Source organism: Rhynchophorus ferrugineus, unplaced genomic scaffold (genome assembly GCF_030347505.1).
Source record: "Rhynchophorus ferrugineus isolate W39M unplaced genomic scaffold, kcgeb_rfMv2 rfM6, whole genome shotgun sequence".
Classification (NCBI taxonomy): Eukaryota; Metazoa; Arthropoda; class Insecta; order Coleoptera; family Curculionidae; genus Rhynchophorus; species Rhynchophorus ferrugineus.
The window spans coordinates 18,889,584-18,896,369 of record NW_027472585.1 but is presented as its reverse complement, the minus strand read 5'-3'; positions in this window follow the sequence as shown (position 1 = coordinate 18,896,369).

Below are 6,786 nucleotides of genomic sequence, written 5' to 3'. Positions count from 1 at the left end.
AACTTGTGACACGGTGCATTATCTTGGTGAACCAGCACACGTTTTTTTCTTCAAATGCGGCCGTTTTCGTCCTTCAAACAATCCAATGACGCTATGTAATAGTTGCTGTTGATGGCCCTTCCTTTTTAAATGTAGTAAATGAAAATTATTCCATGCGCATCCCAAAATACAGACGCCATAACTTTACCAGCCGACTGTTGAGTTTTCCCACGCGTTGGAGCGGGTTCATCATGTGCAGTGCACTGGGTTGACTGTCGATTGGACTTCGGAGTGAAATAATGTCACATATCGATGCAAAAACTCGGGTTTGATCATGATAACATGATGATAACGCTTGATCATCCTCAAACACTGCATCGTTGTTTTTGATCAAAAATGAGCTCGCGCGGCACCCACTTTCCATATAGCTTTCTCATACCCAAATATTCGTAAATGATATGATATACACGTTCAGTTAATATCTTTAGAGTGTCTGCTATTTCGTTCAGTTTGAATTTACGGTCATTCAAAATCGTTTTGTAGATTTTTGTTTTCGTCGGTAACAACCCCTTTTGGGAGTCCACTGCGTTCACCGTCTTCGGTGCTCATTTCACCACGTCTAAACTTAGCATATCAATCCTTCATGGTTGATTTTCCTGGATCAGTGTCCGGAAAACCGGCATCAAGGTGAGTTTTTGCTTCATCTGTACTTTTTCCCTTCAAAAAGCAAAATTTTATCAACACGTGAAATTCCTTTTTATCCATTTTTCACAATAATAAAAGTTGCTTCACACAATATGCTGTAATTCACACACTAGGGTTGTTTTGAGGGTTAGGGCTAACTAAAAAACATATGGATTTAATTCTAGAAGCGCCATCTATGTGCCAGGCCGGGGACTTTTCAATTGACCTGTTAATGATTATTTTATCCCAAATAATAAACAACAGTTTTATTATTAGTTAATAAACAGTAAGAAGATCGATACTTATACAGACTGGAGAATATAGCATAATAGCTCGAAATCTGCCCATGTCAATTTGGTGTTGTGGCAAAATCCCTCAAGCAGAATTAGCGACCTACCTAGGCATCTATCTCGGAAGTAGGTTAAATTGGGAACATCACTTTAAACGAAAAACAGAGAAAAACAGATCATAATCAAAATAAAAAAACTGTGTTAGTCGAAGGATAATCCCAAGTTGACCTAAAATCAAAGAGACTCAATTATAAAACATTTTTGGACTTATGGGATAGGACAACAAAATGGAAGCAATACAACTACTAAACAAAACTGTCAACTTTAGCTTAAGTGATTTAATTTATTTTTAATTTGGGAAGAACATACGTACTTATCGCGCTCTCGTTAGGCTTGTGTATTGACGCAATTACAACAGAACAGTAGTGACAAATTAATTTGTAAATTAAGATTGTACTAGGCTTATCTACAGTTAGGTCTAATTATGAAAAAGAAAAAGGAACGTCAGTTATAGACATCAATTACACAGTGACTTTATTATGACTACTAATATCGAACTAAACATAATAATGCTATATTCAACAATGATTCAAAAACACTTTTTTTTTATTAACGTCCTCATCAAAACCTTAATCTAAAAAAAGTCCCACTGGTTTTTCAGCTCGATAGGTCCACTTTTCACACCCTTGTCCTTGCAAGGGTGCCTTCATTCTCTTCGGTTTTTGCTTTCTGCATCGTGCGTGCAAACCCATCCCCCTCTCCGCGCCTTCGACCCCTTCGCGCGACCCCCGTACAGCGGAAATGAAGTGGAAACGCTCTTGTTTTGAATAGTTTTGATATGGAAATGGGGTCCATAAATGAACAAACAACTTTTGAATGGATCGTGTTGACGTTTTCCTTTTCGATCGCCGGGTCGAATTCATCCTTGTAGTGTTTTATTTTTCACCTGGTTCGGTGAAATTGGTGGAGTGATAGAGATAACAGCGTTCTCGTGTTATCATATCTAGTTCTCGTCATAGAAAACGTTTTAATTATATTTTCACGTGACCAAAAAAAACTTCTATTTTTGAGGAAATTGAAATATTTTCTCAATTAAATATTTTTATTTATTTACACGCATCACGTTAGACAAAAAGCAAAACACATTAGAACCAAAATAAAACAACTATAGTGGTTACTCGGAAGATACTCTCAACTTGATCTAAAATCAAAGAGGTTGATCTATAATACAATTATAAAGCCAATTTGGACCTATGGGGTACAAATATGGGGTTGCACTAAAAATTTAAATCAGTTAGTCATACAGCGCTGTCAAAACAAGGTTCTTCGATTGATTACCAATGCCTATCGCTATGTAACCAAAGAAGAACTGCACGATGACCTGGAGATCAAATGGATTTGCGAAGTTGTGCAGGATTTCGCCTTGAAACACGAAAGAAGATTACTAAATCATACTAACGTGGAAGCAATACAACTGCTGGACAGCGCGCAGGATGTCAGGAGATTGAAACGAACAAAACCATACGAACTTGTATGAACATTTAGTATGTATTATTAGTGTAAATTATAGCTATAAGTTAATAATTAATAAATAATTATAATTTTATAATTGAGGAATACATACTGATGTATTTTCTCGCACTCGTCTTGCCTGTTTATTAATCCAAGCACATAGGAAAAGTAGTAATAAATTAATTGTAATAATAATAATAATTAAGATTGTACCAAGCATATCTAATAAAGATGTTATAAAAAAATATTTACACAATGAATTTGTCTAACTTACTTAATAGCAAACTATTGAAACTATTGATCGCCCTGTGGTCCAAGTTCGACCACAATTTATAAAGTTGAAATTATGTTTCTTTCATTATAGACTAAAAAGAGAATAAATTACTTGTTATTAAACTTGTTTTGACAATATTTTCAGTATAAGATCACAAATATATTTGATATTATAACATTAATTACAGTAACAAATGTCCGTATACTAAAATACAAGCAAGCTATCTCAAGAACTAATGCACACTAAACTTTTCTAAATGGCATTTCATTAAATATAATTTCCATTAAATTTTAAAAATCAAGTATCACAAAGTATTAATAAGTTCAAATTATTATGTAACTGAACATTATAACAAAAGTATAAGAGTAAAATTATTTTCAGAACTGTAACAATTTTATATATGGTTTCTATTTACTTGTATTTTATACTTATAAATATGCAATATGAAATGAAGTAATACATATTTGTATATTAATTAAAATAATAAGAAACACACATTTTAACAATATAAAGAATTATAATAAGTAATCTATTTATAATCACTATACATAGTATAAAACAAAGTCGCCTTTTCTGTCCCTATATCCCTATGTGCGCTTAAATCTTTAAAACTACGCAACGGATTTTGATGAGGTTTTTTTCAATAGATAGAGTGATTCAAGAGGAAGGTTTATATGGATAATACATGCATAATATACTAAGGCAACATTGCTAATTTTAGAGGTTTCTAACGTGATGTCGTAAATTAACCTATTTTTTTAGGCTTATTTAGTAATTAGCAAAAACGCTGCCTAACCCTACGAGTTAGATCAAATTAATGTACTACAGTATTGTACACCATAAAAAGGTCTACAAAAAAGTCCGCGATGGTATATGTTTATCTTTTAGGGATAACCCACATTAACCATTTTTATTGTTTACTTTTTACGTGAGAAAATGGCTTATTTACGAAGCTATTTTAAGCAATACGGCATTAATCCTTATCGAATTAAGTACCTTAAATACAGTGTGCAATTAATATAGATCAATATGGTTCCTTACAGCATGTAAATTAAACAAATATTTTCGGAGATATTACAAATTTAAAATTTGCGTTTAAAAATGTGTAATGTAATAAAAATTGTATGAATTTAGATATTCCAAAGATAGCAGGAAATCTTCATAGTAAGTATAGGGGAAGAGGAATTGTTTTACTCCAAATTTAATGCGTGCAGGCCATGGGTAGTAATGAATGAACCAAAAATACTGGATCGATTTTAATCATGTTTTCATTGAGTGACATAGGCATATATATTTTATGCCCGTGCAAAGTCGGAGCGGGCCGCTATGTTTTTATATAAAACGTTCATATTTTTTCTTTAGTGTATTTAATTTAGTATCAGCATTGCACCCGTGCGAAGCCGGGGCGGGTCGCTAGTAATTAAATAAACTATTGACTTCTCCAATCTTATACAGGTCTATAAAGTAACAGGTCAATTGAAATCCAGCCTACCATAGTAAAACACATTTTTTTGGCAAAATTAGTTTTTTTTTATTCAACATAATTCCCTTCCGGGTAATATACTGATTTTAGCGACCCTCCAACTCTTCGATACGATTTTTGTAGTACGATTTCCCTTGCTTCAAAACAGGACCAAACAGCGAGCATACTTTTACAATACTTTTGAGATCTGAGAACAGGAAATAGTCGCTGGGGGCCAGATCTGGAAAATACGGTGGATAAGGAAGCAATTCTACGCCCAATTCATGCACTTTCACTGACTTGTGACACGATGCATAGTCTTGGTGAAGAAGTACTTTCTTTTTCTTCAAATGCGGCCGTTTTTTTGGCGATTTCGCCCTTCAAACGGTCCAATAACGCTATGTAATAGTCTCTGTTGATGGTTCTCCCTTCTTAAAGCTAGTCAATGAAAATTAGTCCATGCGCATCCGAAAATACAGAACCTTGCCTGCCGACTGTTGCGTTTTCCCACACTTTGGAGCGGGTTCATTATGTGCAATCCACTCGAATGACTGTCAATTGGACTTCGGAGTAAAGTGATGGAGCAACGTTTTATCCATTGTTACATATCGACGCAAAATGTCGGGTTTATTACGCTTGATCATCTTCAAACACTGCTCCGAATCATCAACTCGTCGTGGTTTTTGGTCAAAAGCGAGTTCGCGCGGCACCACGTTTAAACTTAGCATGCTAATATTTGATGGTCGATTTTCCTGGGGAAGTGTCCGAAAACTTGGCATCAAGCCAAGTTTTTGCTTCAACTGTATTTTTTATTTTTTTATCCATTTTTTTCACAATAACGAAAGTTGCTTCACTCAAAATGCTGTAATTCACAAACTAATGATCCGACAGCTGTAAAATGTATACACGCATCTTTTGATTTTTAGGGCTAACGAAAAAGCATATGCATTTATTTCTAGTAGCGCCATCTATTTGTCAGGCCGGGGACTTATCAATTGACCTGTTAAATAACTGAAATAATTGATAAAAGGTTAAAAGAATAAAATGCCATATATTACGTGTTTTATTGAAATCCTCGTTAACACCTCAATATTTGTTAGCAATTTAATATATGTACCAAATTACTGTTATTATCTACATATTTTGATTAATTAATTTATGAATTAATATAATTTTTATCTTTTATTTATACTTTTCATCTAAAATATATATTGAAAAACAATAAATTTAATAAAAAAGGGTAAAAACCAGGTGTATTTGATAAACGTATAATATCTTTACCTACACGTTTAACTAATATTGTATCGTTGTTTTCGTTAAAAGATCATCATTAATTTTTTCCTGTCAGTAAGTTTATTTATTTCTGACAATGTCACCACTACAGATAGCTCATCTTTAATTTGTTATTTATTGCTTTTGTTAATATACTGCTTTCTACTTTGCCTTCTATCGCACATCTGGACTAAAAACTTACCAACAAATTAGAAATTTATATATTAATTTTAACTCTTGGTACAGAAATTAATATATTTATTACCTGGAATATTTCGTTACATCTTTGTTATGAAATGTATTTACTAATGAGCCTTGAAATGTATTAGAAGTTAATGGCAATAAAATTTACAGAAGAATCTTAATAGATTTTACAATTACCTCTAATATAATGAAATGCCCATGTCCATGAACCTATCGGCCCTAACCCAGACTCTGGTGAAATAATGTTTATACATGTCACTGCTGAATTTTTAAATATATGCACCTCACTACACAACACTACACAAGATCAGATGGTCTGATTCTTTTGAGTCTGTGTCCTGTTCTGTTGTTATGAGAATGGGGTCTTTCCTCATGCTCCCTTTCAATTCTCTTGATTTCTTGACTTACTGTGTATCTGAAGGTCACGATGTAAGTAATCAGTCCTATAGTATTTGAGTGCACTCACAATACCTCTCAGGACTTTGTTCTGAAAAATTTGTATTTTATTACTCTTTACAGAACGTCCCCATAAATGAACTCTGTATGTCCATATAGGTTTCAATATTTGCTTAAGTAATAGCAATTTATTATGTACTGATAATTGTGATTTTCTTCCAATTAGCCAGTACATTTTCCTATAATTCAATTCCAGTTCTTTTTTTTTTTCTTCTTTATATGTTCCTTCCAGCGAAGTTTTGCATCGAGATTCATTCCGAGATATTTAGCGTTGTTCCTATATGGAATGATAGTGTTATTTAATGTTATTGTTGCTTGTACGGTCTGTTTATAGGTGAACTGCAGATGTACAGATTTACTTTCATTAATTCTTATTTTCCAAGCTTTTGTCCAATAATTTATATTGTCACTTGCCTGTTGTAACTTTCGTGAGGCTTCTTCACTATTGTCTCCGACAGCTATAACCGCAACATCATCAGCAAATGTAGCCATCGTGATATTTTTCATTTGTGGTATTTGTAAGTGTAAAGTAGATAAAGCATTGGCCCAGTACACTTCCTTGTGGTGCACCTGCTTTAGCTTTTTTTATTGTAGAGTAAGCTTTTTCTTGCTTGACTCTAAACATTCTGGTTGTAATGTATGATTTTAATAGT